Source organism: Panthera tigris, chromosome B4, assembly GCF_018350195.1.
Source record: "Panthera tigris isolate Pti1 chromosome B4, P.tigris_Pti1_mat1.1, whole genome shotgun sequence".
In the NCBI taxonomy this organism is placed as follows: domain Eukaryota; kingdom Metazoa; phylum Chordata; class Mammalia; order Carnivora; family Felidae; genus Panthera; species Panthera tigris.
Window position 1 is genome coordinate 36460806 of NC_056666.1, and position 14604 is coordinate 36475409.

Sequence of the window (14604 nt, forward strand, 5' to 3'; positions counted from 1 at the left end):
GAATGTGTGAACTAACCTTATTGTGGAATTATTTTACAGTACATATGTATATCAAATTTATCACATAATACATCTTAAGCTTACACAATGTAATAAAACTAGAGAAAGAAAGAAAAAAATATAAAAATATGTTGGTTTCTATCCTTGGTTCCTGGCCCAGAGTTCCTAAAACCCTTATATTTTCCAAAGTGATGAGAGCACTAGCAGTTATCATTTGTTCTAATATTTGATCTTTGACCCTGGTTCCTGACACAGAGATTTAGAAAACTTGGTATCTCCTGGGTAATAGAAGAATCTCTTGTTTTAATAAAGTAATTCTTGGTGGGCTTCTCAATAGCTTCAGGATGGGGGCTGGTCACCAGAAAGATCTTTCATTCCACCTCTCATTCTCTGGGAAAGGGAGAGGGGCTGAAGATTGAGTTAATGATCAATCATATCTATGTGATGTGGCCTCCACAAAAATCTCGAAAGTGGGGTTTGGAGAGCTCTTGGGTTGGTGAACACATCCATGTGTTGGAATGGTGGCACACCCCAAGTGCATGAGGACATAAGTTCTTATGCTCAGGACCCTTCCGGCCCTCTTCATATGTATCTCTTCTTCTGGTTGTTCATCAGTATCCTTTATTATATCCTTTATTAGATAGTAAACTAGTAAACATAAGTGTTTCTTCTCTTGAGCTGTTCTAGCAAATAATTGGATCCAAAAAGGAAAGGTAATGGGAACCTCTGCTTTTGTAGCCAACTTGGGCAAAAATGGTGGGCAACCTGGGGACCTTCTACTTATAATCAGAGTTTGAAGCTAGGGGCAGTTTTGTGGATTGAGCCCTTAACTTGTGGGGTCTGCCTAAGTCAGGTTAGTGTCACAAATGATTTGAACTGTAGAACACCCAGCCAGTGTTGCAGAGAATTGCTTGATGTGTGGAAAACCCACACATCTGGTATCAGAAGTGTTGTGAGCATGACAATATCATGAGAGAAAAGGAGACACACAACAGGAGAAGGAGTGTAGTTCTCTCTATACCCTCTCACTCATTTCATTTAGTTATTTGCAAATGTCACCTTATCAGATGGCTTCCCCAAGGAATCACTCCATCTAAAAGAGTACCATTTCTGGGGCTTCTGGTGGTTCAGGTAGTTAAGTGTCCAACTCTTGATCTCAGCTCAGCTCTTGATCTCAAGGTCACAAATTCAAGCCCCTAACTGGGCTCCACACTGGGCATGAAGCCTACTTAAAATAATAATAATAACAACAATAGTAATAGTAATACCATTTCTGTCATCACTCTCTAGCTTCTGCCTCATTTTTTTCATTGCACTTACTTCTTCCAGCCATATTACATGCTTATTTGTTTACTTATTATGCTTCTGCCTTCTAGAACACAAGCCCCATGAAAGCCTGGACTTCTTTTGTTCTTTGCTCTATCCTCCATGTCTACGTTGTATCTTCCACAAAGGAGTATCTTAATAGATATCTATTTAATGAAAGGTGAATACATGAATGAATGAGAAATGTTAACTATTACTGTATACTATAGGATCCTGTAGCTGGTAAAATATTTGTTAACTGGCATTTTATACAGCACTCTATGCAAAACAGAAAGAACCCACACATTTCACATGGAAGCATGAGACTTAAGCTAAATAAATGAAATCTTTTCTTTAAAAAAATTTGCTCCTCTATTTTTGTTACAGTCTCATTCATACTCCTTAAATCTCGGAAGAATAAGCCCAGACAAACCTGCACTAACAACTGTCTTAAACAATGTCTTCCTTGACTTCACATTGCCCTCCATCTACACCCATTTCTCGGATTACCTTCCTGACACTTCTTGAAAGTGTGGTCCATGGGGGCCATTTCAGCTTCCTCATTTCCCATTTTGTCAATTCCACTTGGGCTTCCACAGAACTCTTCTTTTCAGAGTCATCAAGATATCTTCTTGATCATTTCTTCATCCTTATCTCATCCTGACCCTTGTCAAGGTCCTACACAGCTAAACATTCCCTCCTTCTCAAACATGTTCTTCTCTTTGCTTCTGGAATAAAATACCTTATTGCTTTGCTGGGCCTGCCATCATAAAATACCATAGATTGGGAGACTTAAAAAACAGAAATGAATTTTCTCACAGCTGTGGAGGCTAGAAGTTCAAGACCAAGGTGTGAGCAGGTTTGGTTTCTTCTGAGGTCTCTCTCCTTGGCTTGCAGACGGGTTCCTTCCTGCGGTGCCATCACTTGGTCCTTCCTCTATGTTTGTTCATCTCTGGCATCTTTCTGTGGGTCTCAATTTCTTCTTATAAGGACTCCAGACAGATTGGATTAGGGCCCAGTCTAAGAGCTTCCTTTCAACTTAATTACCTTTTTAAAGGCCTTATCTCCAATGACAGCCACATTCTGAGATACTAGTGTTTAGGGCTTCAACATACACATTTTGGAATAACACAAATCAGCTTAAAATAAATAATTTCCTGGCTTTCCTCACTGGCTATTCTTTTTTTTTTTTTAATGTTTATTTATTTTTGAGAGAGAGTGAGTGCCAGCGGGGGAGGGGCAGAGAGAGAGACAGAGAGAGAGAGAGAGAGAGACAGAATCTGAAGCAGGCTGTAGGCTCTGAGCTGTCAGCGCAGAGCCCAACGTGGGGCTCAAACCCACAAGTGTGAGATCATGACCTGAGCCGAAGTCAGACGCTCAACCGACTGAGCCACCCAGGCGCCCCATCATTGGCCATTCTTTTTCCTTTTCCTTTCCCTTTTCCTTTTCTTTTTCCTTTCTTTTTTTTTTTTAAGTTTATTTATTTTGAGAGAGAGAGTGCTCACGCATGCAAGCAGGGAAAGGGCAGAGAGGGAGAGAATCCCAAGCAGATTCCATGCTGCCAGCACAGAGCCCAATGCGGGCCTCAAACTCACGAACTCATGAGATCATGCATGACCTGAGCCAAAATCAAGAGTTGGACACTAAACCAACTGAACCACCCAGGCACCCCTCATTTTTCTTTGTTTATTCTTTCTCTGTCTTGCCTCTCCATGTTAGAGTACTCAGAATTCAGTCTTGGGGTTCCTTCTGCTCTTTCTATACACTTAATTCTTACATGATCTCATCCACTTCCAGGCTTTAAGTATTATACATGTATATCAATGACACCTCCTGATTTCCTCCAAACCTGCTCCACCCTCTGTGTTCCCCAATTGCACCATCACCTACTCAGTTACTCAAGCCAAGAACCAAGTGCGATCGTCAGTTACTTTCTTTATCTCCATTATTCAAACTATGGTCAAGCGCTATAATTTGGAAATTTGGATTGTCTACAGATTCTCTGTAAACACATTTCCCAAATCTGTTATCTTTTCTATAGCTTCACTAAACCACCATCTATCAGTTCCAAACCAGTCCTCTTCATCTGCATTTATTCCCCTACAGTCTGTTCTCCACACAACTGGAGTGATGTTTTTGCCCAGAACAGATCATTTATCTTCTTTTTTTAAGTTTATTCACTTAAGTAATCTCTACAACCAACATAGGACTCGAGCTCATGGTCCCAAGATCAAGAGACACAGGCTCTTCCGACTGAGCCAGCTGGGTGCCCCAAATCACTTATCTTCTTTAAATCTCTGAAGGACTTCTCCTATCGCTTGAGATAAAGTCCAAAATCTTTACCCTGCTTATAAAGCTTGCATAATCTGACCTCTGTGGCCTTGCTCCCTACATCTTGTACCAATTTCCTGTTGGATTCCCCCAAATCCTTCCCACCTTTGGACCTTTGTGTTTGCTGTTCCCAACCAGAATTGCTCAGTTTGCCCCCAAACTTAGCCACGTCTTCACCAAGTCATCATCAGACTTCACTCTCATTTAATGTCATCTCAACATCTCAACTGGCATGTTATTCTCTTCCCACTAGAAATAGGTTCCATGACAGAACACACTTTACCTGCTTTGTTCACAGGTGAATTATCATGCCTGCAAAAATGCTAAGTCACCATAGGGCCTAACAAATGTGTTAAATGAATAAAAATATTTATTTAAACATAAAAGGAGGGTAGAGTTAAGAGGCACTGGAATCAGACTTGGTTTGAGTTGCTATTCTGATACTCCCTAACCTTGCCAATTACCTCACTTCTCTAAAATGCACTTCCTTAACTATGAAATAGCGGTGATAATAGTGCCTAGTTCTCAGAGCAGTTCTGAAAATTAAATGAGATAATGCATATTGAACACTTAGTGTACTGTTGAGTAAACAAGGTTAAAATTTTGATTTCTTCAGAATTCCTCTGTGAAAATATTAAACTATAAGCCTAAATACATCTTTCTTTGGTGAATAGAGTGGCAGTGACTCAGTAAGTAGTGTAGCTGCCATCATACAATAGACAAGGACAGGAAACAGAAAGAATGCTATGTCCCATGGGGATCATGGAGAATTCAAAGAAACAGAACGTTATTACTGGATTTGGAATCTGGCCGAGTTACTAATACCCACATAGTGATGTTTGAGGAAAATGCCAACCAATCTCCTGAAGCCAGACTCTATCCTATCACTGAAGCACCCCACCCACCTTCATTTTATGTAAAATAAAAGGACTTCTGAATCACTGCATCAATTCCACCCCCCACCCCCAGGCAGATTCTTCCAATTTCAGCCTGAGTTAAATGTAAAGTACATGATGGGCTTGCCAACCACTTCATGTCCTGGCCCGAATCATTACTATTCTGTGGCAGATAGTATTTGCCAAAAATGGAATATCTCCCATTTCACACATTCTTCTTAAACTGTGACTTTGCCACTATCTCATTGAGAGGCGAGGCTATATTTTCTCACATAAGCACAGCTTATCATTTCCAGGTGGATGTTATGTGACTTCTAAAGCTAGGTCATAAAAAGCAACACACGTTTCTGCCGTTCTGGAATGCTTGCTCTTACAGTCTAGTCATAGGCTGTGAGAAATCCTAAGCAGTCTGTGGAAATGCCCATCTGGAGAAGAATCTAGGCCCCCAGCCTCTATCTACAACAGAAATCTGAGTTGAGAGTCAGCACATGTGAATGAGCCATGTTGAAAAGCAACTCCTCCAGGCCCCAGTCGAGCCACCCCAGCTGAGGCGCAAAGAGCAGAGATGAAGCTGCCTTGCCAAGCACTGCCCAAAATGAGAGCAGTGAGCAAAATAAATAAATGATGGATCCCTCTCCAAACAAATATTATTTATAACAGGAGAAAATGAATGGGATAAAGCCCATTTTTGCCAATGTCTATACCAAAATGGTAATTCTTAATAAGTAAAAATTGTATTTCATTCTTCAGATTCTTTTAATTCTTCAAGTTAAACAATGTTATCTACTTGTTAGCCTCTGAAATGTTTGTTATTGTTGCTGTTGTTGTTGTTGTTGTTGTTGTTGTTATTACTGAGATCTGAAGGCAATTTTCCCAAGCAAGGACTTTGATCTGCATGGAATTCTAATGCTTTTATCAGGTGGGCTTATTGTAAGGTATAGAACTGAGAACAAATGTAACAAACATTACTGGAAGATCTATTAAATATTAGATATGAAGCTGTGTGCTTCACACTTTAACTCATTTAATCCTGCAACTCTGACTAGAGTCAACTGTTCCCATTTTAAGAAAAAGGAAACTGAAGTTCAGAGGCTTAAAGCAAAATGCTCAGGTTGTACGAGCTGCCTGACCACAAAATTCATGCTCTTTCCATAACTTCAGTCTTTATCTTTCTGAAGTGAGAATCCAGTGATTTCTATTAAAAAAATTTTTTTAAGTAAACTGTGCATCCAACATGGGACTTATACTCATGACCCCCAAGGTAAAGAAAGGCTCTGTATAGACTGAGCCAGCCAGGCACACCAGAGAATCCAGTGATTTTATTGGAAACATTGTTATAGGTAAATCTTGCTTCAAATTTATATATTGTATCAAAATGTGCTTAGCTGCAAGTAACAGAAAACCCAACAACAGTGCGCTAGTCCACAAAATACTTACTGTTAACAAGAATTTTGGAAATAAGAGATTCCAGAATTAACACTGTCACTCCAATTGGGATTTGCTACATAATTTATGAGGCCCAGTGCAAAATGGTAATGCATGGTCTCTTCTTAAAAATTATTCCTAATTATTCCTAATTTTAGGACAATGACAGCAGAGTACTAAACTAAGTATAAGTTTGCTCTAAGTGCTGAGGCCTGTGTGACTGGGCCCATGAAGCTGAACCTGGTTTTGATGATGTCAGGACTCTGGGTTGGCAACTGTAATTTTCTTGTCCTTTCCCATTTGGACACAAGATGCCTGGTATAGTGCCAAATAGAAGTGAATAGACAGAGAAGAACCCAGGAGATGTTCACTGGCATTTTGTTGTCCAGAACTGAGTCATATGGCTACCTCTTGTTCAAGGGAGTCTAGGAAAGTATCAGGCAAAAGGGGACTGAATTGCCACAAGAAACTTAGATCAATCAAGATTCATTGTCATCCCAAATCGGGGTTCTGTTAGCAAGGTGAAGAGTTGGGGTAATTGCCATTGGGCAATTTGTCCTCTACAAATACTTTTTTGTGTCCAATGGTCCAAATATGGCACATTCATCCAATTAGGACACAGTCCTAATTTCCTTCCCTTGGATTTTTATTGTTTTTTTCTACTTAAAAGTCACTACACATATAATTTCTTATGTGTCTAAATCTTACCCATACTTAGTCCATTGAAAATGTCATTTCTGTCATGAAGAATTATCTGATTCCTCAAATAGGGTGCAACTGTTCCTATATCTGAAGCCTAAATAACTTTTAACTTTAAGTTCTAATGAATAGGTATATTTATCTTATCACTTCTTTTTTTTTTTTTTTTTTTTTTTTTTTGAGACAGAAGAGAGAGAGAGAGCAATTAGGGGAGGGTCAGAAAGAGGGAGAGAGGATCCAAAGCAGGCTCTGTGCTGATGGCAGAGAGCCTGAGGTGAGCTCAAACACATGAACCGTGAAGTCATGATCTGAACCAAAGTTGGATGCTTAACTGACTGAACCACCCAAGCACTCCTTATCTTACCACTTCTATAATTGACTATTGTTTTGTCTACCTAGCACTTGGTAAGGCATCTTACTAATTGGGCCATAATAATGGGCATTTGACTCAAGCTAGTCAATCAGAGTCTTTCTCTAAAAATTTTAGAGGAAAAATTTGATCTAAGAATCTCTTGCCCTATTAGTAACAGAATTAAGAAGCTGCAAATCTGGAATGCTTTGGTCACATCCCTCATGGATCCTTAGCAAATACTGCATTTAAGGGAAAATTCTAGATTAAAGACCTAAATATAAAAGATTACACTATTGGGGCGCCTAGGTGGCTCAGTCAGTTCAGTATCTGACTATTGATTTCAGCTCAGGTCATGATCTCACAGGTTTGTGAGATGGAGCCCTACATTGATCTCTGTGCTAGGAGCAGACAACCTGCTTGGGAGTCTCTCTCTCTCTCTCTCTGCTCCTCGCCTGCTTTCTTTCTCTCTCTCTTTCTCTCAAAATAAATAAACATTAAAGAAAAAAAGAAAATAAGATGTGTTTAAAAATTGAAGGTCTAGGGGCTCCTGGGTGGCGCAGTCGGTTAAGCGTCCGACTTCAGCCAGGTCACGATCTCACGGTCCGTGAGTTCGAGCCCTGCGTCAGGCTCTGGGCTGATGGCTCAGAGCCTGGAGCCTGTTTCCGATTCTGTGTCTCCCTCTCTCTCTGACCCTCCCCCGTTCATGCTCTGTCTCTCTCTGTCCCAAAAAAAAAAAAAAAAAAAAAAATTGAAGGTCTAGCTTCCACTATAGGAACTAGAAAAAAAGAAAAAGGAAATTCAAACTAAAGTAAGCAGGGCCTGGGGGCTCTGGGTGGCTCAGTTGGTTGAGCAGCTGACATGATCTCATTGTTCATGAGTTCAAGCCCCATGTTGGGCTCTGTGCTGACAGCTCAGAGCCTGGAGCCTGCTTCAGATTCTGTGCCTCCTTCTCTCACTGCCCCTCCCCAGCTTGCATTCTGTCTCTCTCTCTGTCTCTCTCTCTCAAAAATAAATAAACATTTAAAAAAATTTTTTTAATTAATAAAGTAAGCAGGGGCTCCTGGGTGTCTCAGTCGGTTAAGCCTCTGACTTCAGTTGAGGTCATGATCTCGTGGGTCTTGAGTTTGAGAACTACATTTGGCTCTTTGCTCTCAGCACAGAGCCTACTTCAGATCTTCTCTCAGTTCCCCTCTCTCTCTGCCCTCCCTCCTCCTCCCCTGCTTGCACTCTCTCTCAAAAATAAATAAACATTTAGGGGCTCCTGGGTGGCTCAGTCGGTTAGTGTCTGACTTTGGCTCAGGTCATGATCTTCAGGTTCATGGGTTTGAGCCTGGTGTCAGGCTCTGTGCTGACAGCTCAGAGCCCTGAGCCTGATTCAGATTCTGCATCTCCTCTCTCTCTGTCGCTCCCCCACTTGCACTCTGTCTCTCTCTCTCAAAGATAAATAAATATGAAATAAATAAACATTGAAAAAATTTTTAAAAAAAAGAAAAAACAACTAAAGTAAGCAGGGAAAGGAAATGATCAAAGAGTAAAAAAAAAATCAATAAAATTTAAAAGTAAAAAAAAATAGCAATTAATAAAACCATGAACTGGTTCTTTGAAAAGATCAATAAAATTGATAAACCCCCCAGCTAGACTAATGGAGAAAAAAAAGACACAAATTACCAAAATCAGGAATGAAAGGAGACATCACTACAGGTACTACAGATATTAAAAGGATGAAGGGGAATTACTATGAACAACTTTATGCCAATAAATTTAACAACTTAGATAAAATGAAAAAATTCCTTGGAAGGCAAGCCTACCAAAGCTAACTCAAAAATAAACAGATAAAGCAAATATATCTACATCTCTAAAAGAAATTGAAGTTGTACTAAAAAACCTTCCCAGGGGGTCCTGGCTGGCTCAGTTGATAGAGTATACAACTCTTGATCTCAGGTTTGTGAGTTCAAGCCCCACATTGGGTATAGAGATTACTTAAAGATAAAATCTTAAAAAAAATTTTTTTTAACCCAACAAACCTTGGGTGCTTGGGTGGCTCAGTTGGTTAAGTGTCTGACTTTGGCCCAAGTCATGATCTCACAGTTCCTGAGTTTGAGCCCCAAATGGGTCTCCACACTGCCAGTGCTCTCTCCTCTAGCTCTCTCTTCTCTCTCTGCCCGTCCCACACTCCTGCTTTCTCTCTCACACAAAATAAATAAATAAACTTAAAAACAAACAAAAACAAAAACAAAAACAAAAACAAAAACCTTTCCAGAAAGGCAACCTATTGAAATGGGGAAAATACTTGTAAAACATATATCAGATAAGGAATTAATAGCCAAAATATTTTTAAAAGCCTCATATGACTCAATAGTAACTAAACAACCAAATCAAAACAAAACCAAACCCAACTGTTAATAAAATGGAAAGAGGAACTGAATAGACATTTTTCCAGAAAAGACATACAGATGGCCAACAGATACATGAAAAGATGCTTGACATCATCAGTCAATAAGAAAATGCACAATGAGATATCACTTCACACCTGTTATAACGGTTATTATCAAAAAGACAAGAAGTAAGAGTTGGTGAAGCTGTGGAGAAAGGAGAATCCTTGTGCTGTGTTCTGTTAGTGGGAATGAATATTGGTGCAGCCACCATGGAAAACAGTATGGAGTGTCCTCAAAAAATTTAAAGTAGACCTACCATATGATTCAGCAATTCCACTTATGAGTATATACCCAAAGAAGGTGAGGGGTGCCTGGCTGGCTCAATGAGGAGCAGGTGACTCGATCTCAGGGTCAGGAGTTTGAGTTCCATGTTGGGTGTAGAGTCTACTTAAAACAACACACACACACACACACACACACACACACACACAGAAGGTGAAAATACCTACTTGAAAAGCTATGTTCACCCCCATGTTTACTGCAGCATTATTTACAATGGCCAAGACATTGAATCAACGTAAGTGTCCATTGATGGATGACTGGTAAAGAAATTGTGACACACTAACACACACACATATGAATATTATTTGGCCACAACAAAGAAGGAAATTTTGCCATTTGTGCCTACATGGATGGACCTTGAGGGTATTATGTTAAGTAAAATAAATCAGATGGAGAAAGACGAATATCGTATGATCTCACTTACCTGTGGAATCTAAATAAACAAAAAATAAACTCATAAATACAGACTGGTGGTTGCCAGAGTTAGGAGATGGAGAGTGGGTGAAATGCGTGAGGGTGGTTAAATGGTACCAACTTCCAGTTATAAAATAAATAAGTCCTGGGAATGTAATGTACAGCATAATGACTATACTTAATAATATTGTATTGAATATTTGAATGTTGCTAAGAGAGTAGATCTTAAAAGTTCTCATCATAAGAAAAAAATTCATAACTATGTGTGGTGATGGATGTTAACTAGACTTATTGTAGTGATCATTTCACACTATACACAAATATATAATTATTTTGTTGTACACCTGAAACAAATGTTATATTTCACCTATATCTCAATAATAATAATAATAATAATATTTTCAGAAATAAAATTTCAGCCTTTTCAGAAATAAAATTTCAAGCTCAGATGACTTCACTAATGAATTCTGCCAGTCAGTGATAAAATAATATATATTCTCTGTAAACTATTTCAGAAAATCAAAGAAGGAATACTTCCTAGATAGTTTTGTGTAACAAGTTTCAACCTGATACCAAAACTAGACAAATATAAGAAAACAATATAGACCAATATCTCTCATGAACATAAATGCAAAAATCTCTAATAAGCTTTAGCAAATCAAATCTAGCAATACGAAAACCATCTCATGACTCAGTGAGGTTTTCCCCAGGAATGAAAGATTAATTTAACATCAGAAAATAAATTAATGTGATTCATATTAACAGGCTAAAAAATAAAAATCATATGATTTCTTAATAGCTTCAGTAAAAGCATTTGAGAAAATTCAACATCAATTCATGATTAAAACTCTCTGTTGGGGCGCCTGGGTGGCTCAGTCGGTTGGGCGTCCGACTTCGGCTCAGGTCATGATCTCACGGTCCGTGAGCTCGAGCCCCACGTCGGGCTCTGTGCTGAAAGCTCAGAGCCTGGAGCCTGCTTCAGATTCTGTGTCTCCCTCTCTTTCTGACCCTCTCCCATTCATGCTCTGTCTCTCTCTGTCTCAAAAATAAATAAACATTAAAAAAAAATTAAAAAAAACTCTCAGTAAAGTAGTAATAGAAAGGAACTTTCTCAATCTGATAAAGTACATCTATTAATAAAAAAAAAAAAAACCAGGGGCACCTGGGTGGCTCAGTCGGTTAAATATCCAACTCCTGATTTTGGCTCAGGTCATGATCTCATGGTTTATGAGTTTAAGCTCCGTGGCAGGCTCTGCACTGAAAGCCTGGAACCTGCTTCAGATTCTCCCTCTCCCACTCTCTCTGTTCCTCCCCTGCTCTCCTTCTCAAAAAATAAATACAGTAAAAAAATAATAATTTACCAAAAAAAAGAACAACCAACCTACAGCTAATTTTAGGTTTAATGATGAAAGACTGAAAGACACTAGATTGAGAAAAATTTTAAGAATGTCTGCTTTTATCATGTCTATTCAACAAACAGGAATCCTAATCAATACAAGAAGCCTAAATAAACAAAAAGGCATATGACTGAAAAGTAAGACATAAAACAGTTTTTATCCACAGGTGTGACATAATGATCTATGTCAAAATTTTAAGGGAACTACAAAAAAAAAAGCTACTAATTAGGGATCCTGGGTGGTTCAGTCAGTTAAGCGACTGGCTTTGGCTCAGGTCACGATCTCATGGTTTGTGAGTTCAAGCCCCATGTCAGGCTCTGTGCTGACAGCTCGCTCAGAGCCTGGAGCCTGGTTAGGATTCTGTGTCTTTCTCTCTGTTCCTCCCCTGCTCATGCTCTGTCTCTATCTCTAAAAATAAATAAACATTAAACATTTTTTAAAAATAAAAGCAAAACAAAAACAAAAAAGCTACTAATAAGTAAGTTTAACAAGGGCAGAAGATAAAAAAATCAATTACATGTTATGTAGACTAGTAACAAACAATTTGAAACTAAAAAAAAATACCATTTTAAAAGCATCAAAAATATAAACTATTTAGGGATAAATTTAATAAACTACAAATATTGCTGAAAGAAATGAAAGAATACCTAAATAGGGGCATCTGCATGGCTCAGGTGATTAAGTGTCTGACTCTTGATTTCAGCTCAAGTCATGATCTCACAGTTGTGAGTTCAAGACCCATATTGAGCTCTGCACTGACAATGTGGAGCCTCCTTGGGATTCTTTCTCTCTCCCTCTCTCTTTGCTCCTCCCATGTCTGCTCTCTCTCTCTCTCTCAAAATAAATAAACCTTAAAGAAAAAGTTTGTAAAAAAAAAAAAAAAAAAAAAAAGAATTCCTGGGACACCTGAGTGGCTCAGTTGGTCGAGCATCTGACTTTGGCTCAGGTCATGATCTCCTGGTTCGTGAGTTCAAGCCCCCCATCAGGCTTGTTGCTGTCAGTGCAAAGCTCACTTCATATCTTCTGTCCCCCCTCTCTGCCCCTCACCCACTTGTGCTCTCTCAAAAATAAAGTGAAAAAATAAAACATTAAAAAAAAAAGAATACCTAAATAAATGGAGAGATATACTATGTTCATGGACCAGAAGTATTGTTAAGATAGTCTCCCTCAAATGGATCTATAGATTCGACATAACCCAAAGTGAAGTTCTGGCAGGATTTTTTTTTTTTTTTGGAAGAAATTGACAAGCTTATCTTAAAATTTACATAATGCAAAGGACCTAGAATAGGCAAAATAATTTTGAAAAATATTTAGAAAACTTAAGGGGCACCTGGGTGGCTCAGTCAGTTAAGCATCCAACTTTGACTCAGGCCACGATCTCACGGCCCATGAGTTCGAGCCCCATGTCAGGCTTTGTGCTGACAGCTCAGAGCCTGAAGCCTGTTTCAGATTCTGTGTCTCCCTGTCTCTCTGCCCCACCCCTGCTTGCACTCTGTCTCTCAAAACTGAATACACATTAAAAAAACTTTTTTTTAATTTAGAAAACTTAAGCTACTTATTTCAGAACTTACTAGAAAGCTGCAGTAATCAGTAATCAGTAATCAGTAATCAATGGTGGTATTGTTGTAAAGATAAGCATATAGACCAAGAGAATAGAATATAAAGTCCAGAAATACACTGTCATATACTTGGTCAATTATTTTTGTTGTTGTTGTTTGTTTTATTTTATTTATTTATTTATTTAAAAAACTTTTTTTTTAACATTTATTTATTTTTGATAGAGAGACAGAACATGAGCAGGGGAGGGACAGAGAGAGAGGGAGACACAGAATCTGAAACAGGCTCCAGGCTCTGAGCTGGCAGCACAGAGCCCGACGCAGGGCTTGAACTCACAGATCGAGAGATCGTGACCTGAGCCAAAGTCGGATGCTCAACCGACTGAGCCACCCAGGTGTCCCAAGTTGTTGTTTGTTTTAAAGTTTATTTATTGATTCTGAGAGAGAGAGAGTGGGAGAGGGGCAGAGAGGGAGGGAGAAAAAGAATCCCAAGCAGGCTCTGCACTGTCAGTGCAGAGCTGACACAGGGCTCAATCTCAGAAACCATGAGATCATGACCTGGGCTGAAATCAAGAGTCAGATGTTTAATCAACTGAGTCACGCAGGCAACCCTGTTTCGTTTTATTTTTGACAAAGGTGCCAGTACAATTCAACGGAGCAAGGATAATCTATTCGATAAATGGTGCCAGAACAACTTAATACACATATGCAAACAAAAAGAATATTGACATCTAGCTCACACCGTATACAAAAACCAACTTGAAAAGGAACATACACCTAATACAAGAACTAACACTAAAAGAGTTATTGAAGAAAACATAGGAGGAAATCTTTCTGACACTGAGTCAACCAAAGATTTTTTAAATAGACATAAAAAGCACAAACTATAAAAAATTGATAATACTTTATCAAAATTAAAAATGACTTTTCTTCAAAAGACACTGTTAAAGGATAAAAGGCAAACCATAGTCCAGGAGAAAATATTACAAAACAATAAGACTTTATAAAATAATTACACTTCAATAAGACAATCTGATTTCTTTAAAAGGGACAAGTTAAAATAAATAAATTACATTAAATTAAAAAAAATAAATAAAAGGGACAAGTAATTTTATAGGCACCTCACCACAGAATATACAAAGATGGGAAATATACACATGAAAAGATGATTGCCATCATTAATCATTAGGAAAAAACAAGTTAAAATCACAGTTAGAGCGAACTGCATACTTACTAGAACCGCTAAACTTAAAAAGATTGGTAATACCTAGTGTATATGAGGATGTGGAACAAGAACAAGACTAACTTCCATGCATCGCTACTGGGAAACCAAAATAGTACAACTGCTCTGGAAAATAGTTTGGCAGTTTCTTATAAAGTTGTAAAGTTATAATAGTTGTTTCATTTCAATGACATAAATCAAACTGATTTTTTTTTAATTGAGATATACTTGAAATATAACATTATGGGTATGCTTGGCTGGCATAGTAGGTAGATCATGTGACTTTTGTT